The sequence below is a fragment of the Triticum dicoccoides genome, chromosome 6B (genome assembly GCF_002162155.2).
Source record: "Triticum dicoccoides isolate Atlit2015 ecotype Zavitan chromosome 6B, WEW_v2.0, whole genome shotgun sequence".
Taxonomy (NCBI): Eukaryota; Viridiplantae; Streptophyta; class Magnoliopsida; order Poales; family Poaceae; genus Triticum; species Triticum dicoccoides.
The window spans coordinates 139,754,458-139,771,020 of NC_041391.1; the positions used below are offsets into that span (position 1 = coordinate 139,754,458).

General features: G+C 46.3%; 1 pseudogene; it reads left to right on the top strand.

The window, feature by feature from the left end:
* Positions 1-478: 478 nt before the first annotated feature.
* Positions 479-15,851, top strand: LOC119322921 (annotated as a pseudogene).
* Positions 15,852-16,563: the final 712 nt, after the last annotated feature.

Consider the following 16,563-nt stretch of genomic DNA (forward strand, 5'->3'; position numbering starts at 1 on the left):
GACACCTCTTCTCGATCCTTTCAGTTTCACGTCTCGCAACTCCGACGAGCTCTGCATTCAGGTACACCGGTCGAACCAACTCTGCCACTCTGTACTGACAACCTTGTTGTTCCTGTGGAAGTGCTTCAGTCCCGCTGGCGCGCCGTCGGGGCTCCTTCATCGAGCAAGTTCTAGTACGCTGGTCGGGCACTGCAGCTACCGGCATCACCTGGGAAGGAAAGGAGGCACTTCGCGCTCGTTTTCCCCATGCGTCGGCTTGGTAGCAAGCCACACGTCAAGAAGAGGGGGATGTCAGCGCCCCTGACAAGAGGGGTCCATCCACGAGGACTCAAGAGGCCAACGGTGCACCAGCCGAGCATGCACGCGTTGCCAACCCACGAGTCAATGGGCCGGATTGGGTGACGGCGGCCCAACTCCTTCCTCCTGCTCGGCGGAGAGGAGTGGTAGATTCGTCTCCTCTTGGGCATCATCGGCCAGAGAAGTTATTTTTTCATCTAGGCCGACGGATGGGGCAGGCGAAGAGGAGTAGCGGATCCGCCTCGATTGCGCTCTCCTTCGTTATGCCCGCATTGCTTCCATTCTTGCGCCAGTGCTGCTGCTATGGAGGGCTTGGTTTAAGGTATGTTGCTCTTTTTTCTTGTCTCTGATGCAACCCCTGTTCTTTCTCACCCTTGCCGCCTCCCAGGCAGAACTGAAATCTCCCACGCGGTGGTAGCCATGAGTAACGGCACGATCTGGAGGGGAGTAGCAACGGCGGCCTCGATCCGGAGAAGGGGAGCAGCAGCGCTCCTCTTCTTCGCGCTTGGCGGCCTTGCGTAGCTCTGCCTCTTTCCCCGCCTCCATCCCACGCGTGCAGCATCCACATGAAGGCAAGCGAGCACACATGGTGAGAATCCCCAGCGTCCTAAAATTTGTTGTTTTTTTGGGTCCAATATGAATACACATGGGAAGTTGATGCAGAATTTGTTCTTATAGAAATAGACATATCAAGTGGATTTTCTCTCACCTCAACGCTTACTGAATTCAGTACCTGAAGAAGCCTGTTATGCCACTCATTTTGTACCACCAGTGTAAACGTTGAGAACTATATGAATTTATGCACCTTGTGGTCTGAACAGAGGTATATCCCTGTCTCCTTTTCCTAGCATTTCTGATTTATGGAACAATTCATTCTCTATACTGTATTTAAATATCTTTATATTTGTACATAACTTGTACTAGCAATTCATGGCTTTTGAAGTAATCGAGTGAAACCTACTCTTGCAGGCTCCTGATTGTGTGGATATTTTACAGCTTTAGAATTATTTTATTCTCGCCTTATGGCATCAAGGTGCAGCTGCTCATATGATTTTCACTCGCTGTTGATGGCAATGTACTATCTTTACAAAGAGTTCAGTCATGCACTTGATTGAATACAAGCATGTCTCTTATATGGTAGATAAAATACAATGCTTGATTTTGTTCTATTCCAAGAGGGATGGGTATGCTTTGCACTTAATGCATATTTGTTGTGTTATCTACATTGAAAAAATTGGCTTTATTGAGTCGATGGGTCAAAATAAAATGCTAGCGAGTATGCTTTTAGATTTCTTATTTTCTTGTATATATAAAGAACTACATTATTTATATGCCATTGTTATACTTCTCAGTTGCAGACTGATCTATTAATTGTAGCTTCTTTGTTTAGAAATTGGCTTGATCTTACTCTCATTCTTTCTTTTCTCAGGAGCACAACATGGATTGGAAATAAATGCCTTCTCCACAAGCCAACTGACTACATAAATTCTGGTGGTACCTGCCCGCCAACTCCAAAGCCTGTTCAATTAAAAGTGGCTGCTCAACTTGGCCTCCTGTAGCACCTCAACCCTCACTTGCTACCTTCGCCCTGTCCACATGCTTAATTTAAACTATCTTTCATCTTATGGTGCCCATTGGAAATCATTTGTTGTAGTATTATTATTCGCTGATTCTTCACATCATCTGCTTGACTTTGTGTGCATGCTTAATTCAAATATCTTTCATGTTATTGTCAATTGTTTTCTAGCTATAAACTTATTGGTCTTTTTAGTTTAAGTAGACCATTACATGTACATATGCAGTTTAGAGTTATGACCTTATATGAAAAATGTTGTTGCATAGTGGACTCTATTGGACCCACCTGCTGCATGGTTTATATAAATTAGATACACTAATTGCTGTTGTGTCAAAATTACAGGCGCCATTTTGCCTTGCTGCAAGGATCACTTTATAAAAATCAAGGATCGTTTGCATTGTTAGTGCTCAGGTCCTATGATTCTTCAGGTCCGATGTAATATGCACAACTGATGCTGGTAGAGAATAAAGGAGGGTTGTGGTTTCGGGATGTTGAGACCTCCAGTTTTGGGGAATGGTAAACTTTAATTTGGAGATGGTGTTTTCTAATGTATTTGTACAGTTAGATATCATATTAGATTTTTTTCTCTTACTTGGAACTCCTGCCACGGAAATCATGTTGTCTTTGATTTGTTGTGGTAGGTATGTAAAATATACTGGCCGACTTCCTCCTCTCACGAACCACACTGACGCTAACTTTTGGTTTCTACCATGTACAAGGGTTATTTACTATGGACGAATATGGAACGTTCATTAGGAGTACATGCTTTATGTCGCCATGTCTCTGCTACAGGTATCACACTGTCGTTGTACCTTCTACTACATCTATTTGGTGTATATGCTTTTGTAGAATACTTGTTCCTGTATTATATAATAAATTTTCTTGTATACTACATGGCATGGCTATAATTAGTAGCTGCACTACACTCCTGAAGCTTTTTTTAACTGTTGGGAGACACAGAAGTTTTTCAACCTTCATTAAGTTTACATATAAAGAACTCTTCACTTTGAAGATTTGAAAAGTTATGTCATGTGATACAACCCTCGTTTCTAAATGTGCTATGAAAGTGTCTGAACCTGCATTTTATCTCAGAATGGCAAAATCACACCAATAGATCATCATTCAAACTAAACTGAACTTGATTTCATCCATGCGCAAAACCTCTGTCGGGAATTTAGCTCATGGCTAATCAAATTGGTGATTATCCTAGACTGTGTAGAGTACTGGAAAATACGAAAACACTAAATAATTATTTTTGGGAACATATCTTCAGTTTGAAGTTCTGCCATGGTGTTCCGCCATTCAGGCAGGGTGGAGGTGGCACACACGGGCACCTCTGCTAGGCAGTCCACAGGATGATGGTGTGATGCATACAAGGATAGTAGCGACGCCCGTGGAACCCCTCCCGGTCGAGCCCCCACCCTGGTGGCTGCCTACACAAGAGGATAGCTCGAGTGACCTCTCCCAGTTGGAGATGCCGACACAGGTGAGATATATGTGTTCAGTCTAATGAAATCTGATTTGCTTCTAAACAATGGAGAACTTGTTTGTTTCTCTCTAAAAATAGATTTCAGGCTATGGTTTTAGTCTTATGGTTTAGATTAGAGACTATTTAAAGGTGGTTATATAGACATAACAACTTACATTTATGTCGTCCTTGTGTAACTTGACTTTGTTGTTGTGTTTTTGGGCTAGCAGCTCTTCATATAGCTTTTCATGTGATTATTTGAATCATGTCCTAATCTTCTGATTGTTTGATAGAATTTATGGATTGCAAAGTTAGTACAGGTGGGATTGTCTATAAATTCTATCAAACAATGAGAAGATTAGGACATGATTCAAATAATCACATGAAAAGCTATATGAAGAGCTGCTAGCCCAAAAACACAACAACAAAGTCAAGTTACACAAGGACGACATAAATGTAAGTTGTTATGTCTATATAACCACCTTTAAATAGTCTCTAATCTAAACCATAAGACTAAAACCATAGCCTGAAATCTATTTTTAGAGAGAAACCTTCTGGAATGTGATTAAAACCGAGGTCATGGCCATCTTCGATGAATTCTTTGTGGGTTTTGTGGGTTCTATTGACCTAGGTCGCCTCAACTACGGGATCATCTCTCTCATCCCCAAGGTCCCTGGGGCGTCTGACATCCGGCAGTTCCGCCCGATCACGGTCATTAATGTGATCTTCCGGATCTTGGCCAAGGGGTACGCCAATAGGGTGACCCTGCTTGCGGATCGGATAACCCATCCTAACCAGTCGGCCTTCATTAAGGGCCGGTACATCCTGGATGGTGTCCTTGTACTTCATGAGGTTCTTCATGAGGTCCGGGTTAAACGCCTTAAGGCGGTTTTTCTGAAGATCAATTTTCACAAAGCCTACGACACTGTTAGCTGGACCTTCCTCAGGGAAGTCCTTCTTCGGAAGGGCTTCGATGACCGATGGATCACTAGAGTCATGCAAATGGTCTCTTGCGATCGCACGGCGGTCAACATCAACTGCGAGATTGGTCCTTTCTTCCCTACCCTTTGTGGGGTGCGCCAAGGCGACCCCTTCTCCCCGTTCCTCTTCAATATGGTAGTGGACGCTCTTGCCTCCATTCTTGATAAGGCAAAAGCCGCTGGCCACATTCGTGGGATTACCCCCCACCTTTCTGGGGGCACGGGGATCTCCATCCTTCAGTATGCTGACGACACGATCATCATGGTCGAAGGCTCGGAGGCGGACATTGCCAACCTTAAGTTCCTCCTCTGCTTCCAACGGATGTCGGGCCTCAAGATCAACTTCGACAAGAGTGATGTTATGGTGATGGGATATTCCCCCTCTGAGTCTGTGGCCATCGCCAACAGACTTAATTGCCGCTTGGGTTCTTTCCCCACTTCCTACCTAGGGACGCCCATTAGCGATTCGCGACTCTCCGTCGTGGACCTGCGGCCCTCCGTGGCTAAGCTCCAATCCCGATGCGAGCCCTGGCAGGGGAGGTGGCTTTCTAAGGCGGCCCGGACTATTCTCATCAACTCATCCCTTTCCAGCCTCCTCTTGTTTCTTATGAGTTTCTACAGCCTCCATGAGTCCCTCCATAAGGAGATCGCCACAATTCAGTCCCGATTCTACTGGGCTGGCGAACATGGCAAGCAGAAGTATCACATGGTCAGCTGGCCTGATATTTGCAAGCCCAGGGAGCAGGGTGGCCTGGGCATCATGTGCTCTAAAAGGATGAATATTGCCCTTCTCTCCCGTTGGCTTTGGCGCATCGCGCAGGGTCAAGGTGGCCTATGGCTCGACGTTATCCGGAATAAATACCTGCGGGGTCAACCCCTTGCCTTCTGCCAGAAATCGGGCGGTTCTCGGTTCTGGCAGTCTATTGTCCAGCTTCTCCCAGTGCTTCGCATTGGAACCTCCATTTCGGTGGGGTCCGGCCTCTCGACGCTCTTCTGGTTTGATCGCTGGGCCGGAGACTCTCCCTTTGCGGCCCGCTTCCCCACCCTCTTCTCTATCTCCGTCGACCCCATGATTTCTGTCGATAGGGCCCTTCTTGACTTAGGGCGCCTTGCTTTTCGTCGGCCCTTTGGGCCGGCGGAATCCGCCGCCTGGCGTGAGTTGCTTGATTGCGTTGCTCTGCATGAGCCGTTGGTGGATGGGAGTCAGGACCTTGTGCGCTGGCGTCTGGAGCCGTCGGGCCAGTTCTCTATCAAGTTGTTGTACATGGCCATTGCCCCCTCCTCCGCCCCCCTCCCCCTATCGATGGTGTGGTCCGTCCGCGTTCCCCTGAAGATTCGCATCTTCATGTGGCAGTGGATTCGCGGTTGGGTCCCGTCTGGAGTGGAGGTCTGCAAGCGCAATGGCCCGGGCACTGGTATATGCCCGCTCTGTGGTGTCCCTGAAGACTCGAACCACATTTTCTTCGCTTACGTCTCCACCCAGTTCCTTTGGAGCTGCTTTCGCGAGGTTGTCGGTGGAAGTTGGTGCCACACCAATTTCCCGGACTTATTTGCTGAACTCCAGATGTCCCCCGCGTCCTCTCGCCACATTAGGTGGCTTGAGGTTGGGGTTCTTGCCTGGACTCTTTGGACCGTTCGCAATAAGCTTGTGATCCAGCATTCCCCCCTCCGCCGCGCTACTGACGCTCTCTACAAACTCTCGGGTTTCTTGCAGCTTTGGCGGCCGCTTAGCCATCCCCCGGACCGTGACGCCATCTCAGCCTTCATCGCCGACCTCCGCTCGATGGCCGTCCGCCTGTCGCCGCCGCCTCCGCCAGATCCAGACTAGTCTCCTTGCGTCTGGAGTGCTTTGTTTTATTTCTTTTTTTTGGTCTTGTTGAGCTGTGCCCTCAGCAGAACATGTTCTCTGTGTTGTGAGACTCGGGTGGTGTGTGTGAACTTGCTTCGGTTGTATGCTTTGTGGCGGTTTGCTTTATTTATAAAGCGGGGCGAAAGCCTTTTTCGGTAATTGAGATGCATCTCCGCCAGATCGAGAGGCGACTGACCACACTAGATCTAGGTACTGTTGGCTTGAAATTTTTTCTTGAATCTTCCTTCCTATTTTGCATGGCATGTGTTAATTAACGATATGTCATGCTTGCTTTGAATTCTTGGTTCATGGAATGAATTTGTAGTGTTGCAAGCTTTAGATTGCATAACCTACAGAGGTACGTAGGTATTTTTACCCTATGTAATTGTCCACTTTACTTTCATTTGCGGTTGCACACCATCGGCTTGGTGGAATTTTCAAAAGTTTTTTTGCTAGAGGTGTCGGTCAATGTGATAAAAAAAATTAGCTGCCTTAAGCTTGTCATATCGATTATTGAAAGGTGCCATTTCTTTAGTCATGAAAGGTACATGTGTGTATTGTAGAAAATTTCAATGTGCTCTTTACTTGCTATGGAGATTTGGCAAGTGGAAATCGCTCTTTCCTCAGTTGAAACATTTACTTAAGTAGTTTCACTTCCATACTTAATTTTCGTTGGAAGAAGAATGAACTCAGTACTGAATAATGTGGTAATTGCATCTATTGTTAAACTATTTTCATAATATGATCATGCTTTGGATGGCTTTGACTTTTGACTAATTATGTCACCATTTCCACATTTGATTTGTATGTGCAATTTAGAGTTATCCAACACCCAGATTGTGCAAAAAGAGATGATGAATCATACTGTCAATGGCACCATGAATATACATACGCAAGGCTTCCCCTGCCATGAGTGTGTATATTATATGTCTTCTCATTTATTCAAAAGAGTAAACTTTATGTTTTCTTAGAGTGTACATTGTGTTCGTCCTAGAGTGGTTCAACAAAGAAGTTCAGAAGATGGACATGTTTTTCAGTTACTGTCTATTGTAATTCCATTAATTGGAGGTACTGACACTATAAACAACAGATTCTGGCATATTGATTCAAATTCTGGATCAATATCAGGTGCCAGTGATGTCGCTGATGCGCTACTTCTATTATGCAACAAAGCAGGATCATCTTAAAGATACATTTCTCATAACTACATTTCTAAGTCATTCATGGATCGTTTTCTCTATCTTATGCCTCAACCGGTCCAACATCCTTATCTCTGTGTTGGACAACGCTAGCCTCTATAGTACCGTATATGGTTTGAGATTTGTCTTGGATCATTCCTCCCAGGTGATAAAAAACATGTTCATAATGTAGCCTGAGCCGCAGTTCTAGATTTTCTACCTTGTACCAGTACAACAAAAGATACTTTGTACTGAGATTTTTGTGCTACAACAGGATTATGGGTCACTGCTCTATTTAACCTTTGTCAGTTCCATTTATATATGCCACTGGCTTAGCTATTAGCGTTGTTGATTGCAACCTTGTGGGCCTCTATATTTCATTTCTGTTTGCAATGTTGCCATTCTCCTGCTTATTGTTTCATTTTTCTTTGTGTAGGTATCAATACACTTCAATATCTAAAATAAATCCGACAGTAAGTTGAGAGTTTTTTGGTTGTGAATGATTTTTAGCGAGAGTTCTAATTTCTGATTGCATGCCGCCTTGATTTGATGTATTTGAGAACTATAGAGGTTCACTCATAAATCTATTTACAATTTTATTCCCCTGTTTTTTTGCTCATTGCATTGCTATTTTTCAAAATTTGTAATTTGGTGGTGTTTTATTTCTTCTGCACAGGTTGCTATTTAGACTGTCACTTACTTAGCAGTTTCTGCATCTTTGCTGCTTCTATCTGACTAGCGTTGTAAGGTGGCATGTATGTTGGCCATCAGAACTTTCTTTTCAAGTTAGGACTTCTATTGGAGCATATATTTTACTGGTATATTCTTTTACTTTTATGAGGGCATATTTTTCCTGGGCCCTGATGGTTTCTTTAAATATATTTCAGATATGCCTGGTCAATGTCATTGGATACACCTTTCAGGACCGGGATATACTCGATTTGGGAGATGTATGTAGAACTAAAATATATCTAGATACATCCCCTTTTATTCATTTTGATGATAAGTATTTCCGAACGAAGGAAGTATGTGTCTATTAAATTGGTTCTAAATCATTCTTCATGAATGCTCGTCTCGCTATCGCTTTTTGCGCCGTGGGCGCAACGGGACATCTAGTAGTATATAACAGCCGCCGCCAGCCTCCTCGGCTCCCACTCTGCTCGCCACTCAGAGAGTCCCACCAAATCCCCAAACCTCACCGGCTCATCCGCCGCCGTCGACCATGGCCGGGCGGGCGCCGTTCACCAACCTCGACCCCGTGACGGCGGCCGACTTGCAGCGCAAGGGCTTCGACCCGCTCGAGCTGGACCGAGCCACGGAGCAGCTGCTCACGTACGTCTACACCAGCCTCATCCCCGACTTCCCCTTCCTCGCCACCGGCCGGCTCGCCGCCCGCCCCGCCTCCGACGGCGTCGACGGCATCAGCCGCCTCCCGCGCGCGCTCCTGCGCAACATCGTCTCCCGCCTCCCCGTCACGGACGCCGCGCGCACGGCCGTGCTCTCCTCCCGCTGGCGCACGGTCTGGCTCTCCGCGCCGCCCGTCCTGGTCGACGCCTACCTCCGGGAGGACGACTACGCCTGGCCCCCCACGCCGGCCAACTCGCCCGCCATCACCGCCGCCGTCTCCCGCATCCTCGAGGCGCACCCGGGGCCCTTCCGCCACGTCCACCTCGTCTGCAGCCACATGAACGCGTACCGGGCCCGGCTCGCGCACTGGCTCCAGCTCCTCGCCGCCAAGGGCGTCCAGGACCTCGTCCTCGTCAACCGCCCCTGGCCGTGCGACGTGCCCCTCCCCGACGCGCTCTTCGCCATCAACACCCTCGTCCGCCTCCACATCGGCCTCTGGAAGTTGCCGGACACGGCCCGCCTGGGAAGTTACCGGACGTTTCCCCACCTCCGCGAGCTTGGCATCTGCAGCGTCGTAATGGAGGAGGGGGACTGTAACACCCCCAATATGGGCTGCCACATTATGTATGTAACATGGGCCTTGGCTACGAGATGGGCTGGTCATCGGAGGCTTGGTCGCACACACAAGCTACATATGCAACCGGCAAGCACAGGAGGAGGGCATCGAAGGAATGAATCGTTCTCCCAGTCTCTCGTCCCTTGCCTCCAGTTCCTCACCTCCTGCTCTCTCTATTCCTCTCTTTGCTTGCTGATTCTCACCCCCGATTCTCCCTGTATCCCCCAATTTATACCCGAATATTGGTATTAATCCAGTTGCTCGTCCCATCCTTGAGTCTGGGTCGTGACAATTTGGTATTCAGAGCCAAGAAAAAAATCACCACCCACTTCCTGCCTATCAGGTGTTCGACCAAATGTCCAGCCACGAAGAGTTGTTCACCGGCGGCGTTCTCCACGTCACTGTGCACCATGTGTACTACCCGGTCACTGAGGAGACGCTGCAACAGGTGTTTACATTGTATGGTGTGGTGAAGATCTCCGTGTTCCAGAGAATCGACCATGTGGAGGCAGTGGTTCAACTTCGATCAAGACGCGGAGCAGCGCAGGCTCTTGCCATGCATGGTCGGTGCATCTATGAGCGTGCCTGCCTCCTCGACATCCAGGATGTGTCACCGGAGTACAACCTGCACTTGTGCTCGCTGCTCGAGCAGAAGCAGACTGCAACCGTGGCCGAGTACACGGTGGCGTTCTGGGAATGCGTACATCATGTGCTGGATCTCAACCCCAACCTGAGCATCAAGAGTTTCGTCCACCAATACATTGAGGGCTTGCGGGAAGATATCAAGGATGCCGTGCGGTCGCGATCTCCATTAAGCATCACCGGTGCTTCGTCCCTTGCCCGGATAAGGGAGGATGAAATCGTGCAGGAGGCGGCAATGGCTGTGGAGAAACTTGATGACGGCCATGGAGTTCACGTCCTCATGCCTACGGTGATCCTCACGGAAGTCTTCCTCGAGCTCACTGCCCCAGTGGAGTGCAGTGCAGACCACAACATCATCACCATTGACAGCAACAACCATGCTGCACCGACGCCTATCACATGTTTGACAGAGTGCCCGAGTCACGCCGCCGCCGTTGACATCTCCCCTAAGCTGGCAGCTTCTGCTCTATGCGGAGAGACCGTCGACATCGAAGCCATCAGTGTTGCTGCACCAACATTCGATGTGTGTTCTATTGTTGGTCCGACCAATGCTGAAGTCAACAGTTATGTGCCGGTGCCCCTCATTGTGTGGAGTGTCAACCCATTCTCCGCAGCTCCCCTCAAGGTCGTGCCAACCATAGCGCATTGGTCATGTTCCACCCCCAAATTGGACACCATGGCGTCAACAAGGTGTTGGACCCTCTGCCTCGACCACATTGGTGCGTTGACGCCCACGTACATGCTGGATAAGAATGTGAACATAAGGCAACAAGCACAAATGTTACGACCAATGCCATGGCCATCATTTAAGTGCCATTCAGAAGCAAGCAGTCCTCAAGATCCACGCCCAGCAACTCAAGGTATATTTGGGAAACTATCTACATGTCAGCCACACGAGGATCTCAATGGTTGGGCTGCCAGTTTGGTCTTGCATTGGAATAGCTCATTTGATGGACACTATTTATAACTACTTGCTGCACTGAGAAGTTTCTGATGTGAGTTATATTATATTGGGGGGCCCTGTGGTTATTGGCAATATGCATATCTACAGCAGTGGCGTTCATCTCAGCGAGAAAGTTATTCGAATTTTGGGAGGGCTGGCGATGCTATATTGAACACAAAACAAAAATCACAAAGTTTATTAAGTAGCATTCTTGTGGAACTTGTGAGTAGGCAAACCCCCGGAGTCGGCTATTTCTGCCAAACATCTGACCAGAAGAACAAAAGGCTTAATTACATTCCTAAAATGGGTGAACAAGTTATGAGGTTGTGCTCTGTCGAACTGGCACCTTGGGCTTGTTCTGCATTACATTTCATTAAGCCCTACAGTTATGGGCTGGGTATGCGCATAATTGTGGAGTTGAAGCCTTGGCCAAAATGGAAAATCAATGGTCGTTGTGAGGGCATGGCTTTATTTTGGCGGTCTCCTCATATGGCATTCCCTGCAATATTTTCAGTAACTACGGCCAACGTGTTGCACCAAATGGATTGGTGCTATGTTGTTCAGTGTGTACAACCAACTAATGCCATTGGTGATGCTGCTTTACAGCTGTGTTCTGCAAAATATTGGGATATCATGATGCCTTATGTTCCAGTTACTCGCTCATGTGGGCTGCATCTACTAGGGAGTAGCGTTCTTGCCTTCCTGAGTGTATGGTTGTACCCAACATGTGTAGAAACAGTGTTCAGTTTCATGTTACAGCTTCAAGCCCTCCTGCTGATAACAAAGTGTTCAGATCATGGAACTCTGAGTGCAGCTACAGCTACAAAAAAGCAGTTCGGAATCAACAATAGTTCCTTGATACAATCTGATGTTACAGGTACAACACGATCAAGAGACAAACGTCTTATTTGCACTCCATGGAGTTCTTGGGTACTTTGTCTCATGTTAGCTGATCGAGGGGAAACAGAAGAAAGGGTACATGTCTTTGATCCCAAGCCTGGTTTACTCTGTTGCTCTTCTCTCGCTCTTTGTACTAGTGAATGCCAGACCAACTTGATTCCGCGAGAGATAGTTGCTGGCATTTGGTCTTCTCACAACTATGAGTACAAGGGTGCAGCATTTTCTGGACACTTACACTTCACATGCAAGTTTTCTCGAGATAGTTCAGTTGGCCGCTTTCCCTTTCAGTTCCTTATACTTCTCCAGACTTGCAGAATTGAGATATATTTCCCTGGGATCCATTGCTCACTGTTGCTATGGTGGTTCCCATCTGATACAAGATCAATTCATGAATGGACACCTCGTATCACAATGTATAAGCAGGTGCGGATGTTCATAGGATGGCTCAATTATGTGATGAATCATCAATCTCAAGGCAGCATAGGAACTGCAGTCATATTGTTGCAACATCTCCAGCCTACTAACCAGCTGCTCGATTCTTTCTGGTCATGGGCACAAGCAAAAGGAAAGGTAGACCACTACACAAGTTATGTGCGTGAGTGTTCTTGCTATCTTTTATCTATCATTTTCTCTGGGTATCTGGTCAGTGGAGGGCCCAAATATTGCACTTGCCTGCTTGCTTTCAAGGACACTGGTTGGTTCAGATGTATCATGTGTGTCCACAAGATGTCCTACTCTGCAGTTGCAACTCCTTTTGGCAGTGAAATCAAGTTCTGTTCCTCTGATCTGACCATTTGCAAGTGCATGATACTACCCTATGATCCAGGAGGGTTGGCTCTTCAGCCAGATGAGATAGGAGGCACTCATGGGTCCAACTTGATCATCATCGGCTTGAGGGCAAGCCGAATTTCAAGGGGTGGAGAGTGTAACACCCCCAATATGGGCTGCCACATTATGTATGTAACATGGGCCTTGGCTACGAGATGGGCTGGTCATCGGAGGCTTGGTCGCACACACAAGCTACATATGCAACCGGCAAGCACAGGAGGAGGGCATCGAAGGAATGAATCGTTCTCCAAGTCTCTCGTCCCTTGCCTCCAGTTCCTCACCTCCTGCTCTCTCTATTCCTCTCTTTGCTTGCTGATTCTCACCCCCGATTCTCCCTGTATCCCCCAATTTATACCCGAATATTGGTATTAATCCAGTTGCTCGTCCCATCCTTGAGTCTGGGTCGTGACAGGGACGTCGACGCCATCGTCGCCAGGAGTCCCGTCCTGGAGGCCTGAGCATCCAGGGAAGCAGCAAGGGGCTGCGTCTCCGCCTTGTCAGCCAGAGCCTACGGTGTGTGCAGATCTGCGGTTCTGTTGTGGAAGACATTGCCGTGGTGAAGGTTCCATGCCTCGAGCGGCTCATCCTGCATGGGTGCCGGGATCTGGCTGGTGGCATGTGTTCCAGGATCAGGATTCTTGATGCTCCCAATCTGCGCGTGGTCGGATTCTTGGAGCCAGCAAATCATGTCCTTAAGATCGGAGACACCATCATAAGGGTAAATATCTTCGTCTCCTGTCTATCCAATTGTGCACTTAGCAAATTGCATGTCCCACTCCCACTGGTGGAGGTCCATGAGTTCAAATGTGTCATCTTTGGTCCTAAATTGGTTGAATTCAGGCTGGGATGAAGGAGAGCACAGCCACAATTCTCACAAGCGTGAAGATCCTCAGCTTAAATGTGCGTTTCGGAATCCGGAGCGAGGCAGAGATGGTGCCCAGGTTCCTCAAATGCTTTCCCAATGTGAAGACACTGCATATCATGGTATTTGCTTTTGCCACCGATTCATGCTGTACTAGTTGCTTACATTCGTAGCAACACCTTTCATGTAGACCCTGTGTTCTGAACTTCTGATTGACTGCATAGATCTTTCAAGTCATTTATTATCAGAGCTCTTTATGGTGGATGCCGATAGTTATGCAAGCTAGTTTAAGTAATGTCGAGGAGATGATAACCTCAGCTGAATGATGATTAGGACTACCTTCTCAATTATGTTATGTAATGCAGTTGACCAGTTATTGCTTAAATGCAAAGAACCTACTCTCAGCTATCATGTCTTCTCTACACATAGACCAGAGTACACAACTAAATTCTGGATGCTGCGTGCTCATCTGTTTGTGTTGTGACATTTGGTAATAAAATTTTATGATGGCATGGAGGCACGTTGTTTATAACGTCAGTAATTTCATTTTTATTGCTCTGCCTATGCCCAGATTTTTTTTCTTGAACACGCGTCTAATGTGTGTCTGTATTTGCATTTGAGCTGCAGCAAGCTAATAGAATTCCTGCTATAGCTATTGTGAGAAGCATGCTTTACTTATTTCATGCTGATGAAATATACAAATTAATAATATTGCACATTGCAGTCTACAGTATCTTAGACGTCTGTGTGATATATCATATTACCATATCTATGCTACTATACTAGTTGCATCATTTCAGGAAAGTATCTCTGATAAGTAATGTTCCAAGAACTTGTCATGACTCCCATCTAGCAATTCGTCTCAAGGAACATATCTGGCAAAATGTGCACTTAAGATCCTCCATTATAGACTGAGCTCTGCAGCCATATTTCTTGTTTTTTATGTGTGGATGATAATCATGGGAGGCCGAATAACACACGCTCCCACTAATCAGATCCATCCTTTAGTTATGCATGAGGATAATGTAATGTTTAATGTTGAGCACTGCCTGGAATTTATGAAATTTATATGCTGACAAGTGACAAGGGCACCCTTTGTTAAGAAAAATGTACTTCGAAATACTGTTAAATTTATATTTCTTTCCAAACACCTAGCAACTATGGACCAACGTATCTGATCTAATTCATGGTGCTTACATTCTTACTTATTTCCACTAGATGTTACATGGTGTTTTTGCTGCATCTTGCAGCAGATTTTGTTATGTGGAGATTTTTTGTTCTGACTGGTTTGCATAAATTTGTCAAATCAATTATCACCAAAGGTCTTTATGATCTTTCAATGTTCTTCTGCTGTGAAAAGTGAATCTTGTATGTAGTTATGCAAGAGATTTAAGTAACTAGGACAAGAATAAGGTGACTGTAACATCTCTAAATCAGTTATATGACTTTGCATACTCGAACAATTGTAAACGTGACTTGAGCAGTCGCAGCATAAGTGCCAAGCCTTGCCATTTATTCTCAACACACGTGGACTATATTGCACAACAAGAATTCTTGGGGTCGCATGTTGATCTGTTTATTTTAATGGTATTTGGTTGGAAAATTTCTTGTTCCACATTTTATCATTCTGTATATTATACCATTTCTTCCACATATCAGATCCAGCATTTAGGTATGCCTAGGTATTGCACAGTATGGGCTTCACGATATATGTTGAGGCTTTCTTCACTCTCCAAATGTGCGCACCTTCCTCAGATGCTTTCCAACTGTTGACCGATTTAATGTATTGTTTGCAGTCTGGAAAATGCAATCAGTCCACTGGTACGCTTAACCTCAAGTTCAAGGAGGTTCCCATCGAAAGTGCCATGTCGGGCATCTCAGAGATGTATTTCCGTGAGTTCCGAGAGGATGAAGGCGAGGTTGCCTTCCTCAAGTCGTTTTTCAAGACTGCGGATGTGCTGGAGATGGCGGTGATTATGATGGCAAATCCAAGCTTCACGCTGTTTTCACCAGATGACGCACTTTCCAAGGTGAAGAGTGCTTCTGAGCTCAGTAGATCCTCCGGCAAAGTGGTGGTGGCTGTGAGTGGAGGTCCTGAAGGAGGAAGACCGTGGAGTTTCCAGAAAGGTACTGATTTTTCATGCGAGGACCCTTTTTCAGTAGTTGTGGAGAACCTTGGCAAAGCTTAGTGCCTGTGGAGCGGTGGAAGGTGTTTTTATTTTGGCTGTGAACTATGAAGCACGCATTGTATCCGAGACTTCGGTGGTCCTTTTTACATTGCAAACTTTGTGTTAAACTTGTGGCCTGATTTCTGGTTTTCTCCTTCAAATGCTTGTTGATTGATCTGACAAATTGATTATCATGAGAGCACTACATGGTCTTTGACATGCGATGTACTGATCATATGCTATATCTTTGAACTGCATGAACATATTATCTTGACCAACTATGACTTGAAAGCACCAAACCTTTGCCTACGTCTGAAAGAGTCAGTCACATGCAAAGGCTCTTGCAGTTCTCCAAAATATAGTTTTGTTAATTGGTTGACATTAAAAAGGAGGTGCTGAACAGACCACCTCTTTTGCCTGCAAAATGTACACTGCTAACTTTCCTGCCAATTTTGCAATGTGTTTTATGTTTCCCTTAAGAAAATTAAATGAAAAGTTATATAACTTATAAAAGGAAATACAAGCTTAGTTTCGTTGCATCAGAACATATCCAGAGCATGTTGGCACTTCCGGTTGATGGGGCGTATGCGGAAGATGATGGATCGGCGGCTGTTGGAATGATTTTGAGAAGATAGGATGGCTCGGTGGGTTTTGCTGCATATGTTGGAACGCTGCCTTCGATGGGGCATATCCAGAGCATGTTGGCACTTCCGGTTGATGGGCATATCGGTTTTGCTGCATATCGGTACATATTTATTGCAACGAAGGCAGCATTCCAACAGCCGCCGATCTTGAAGCATAGATACATGCAGTCATGATGGGTATGGCACTGGTTGTGCGACATTCTGAAGGCCCGATTCTCGTGCAGTCAGACTCGGCGGTGGCTCTCTCTATCCTTTCTAGTAATAG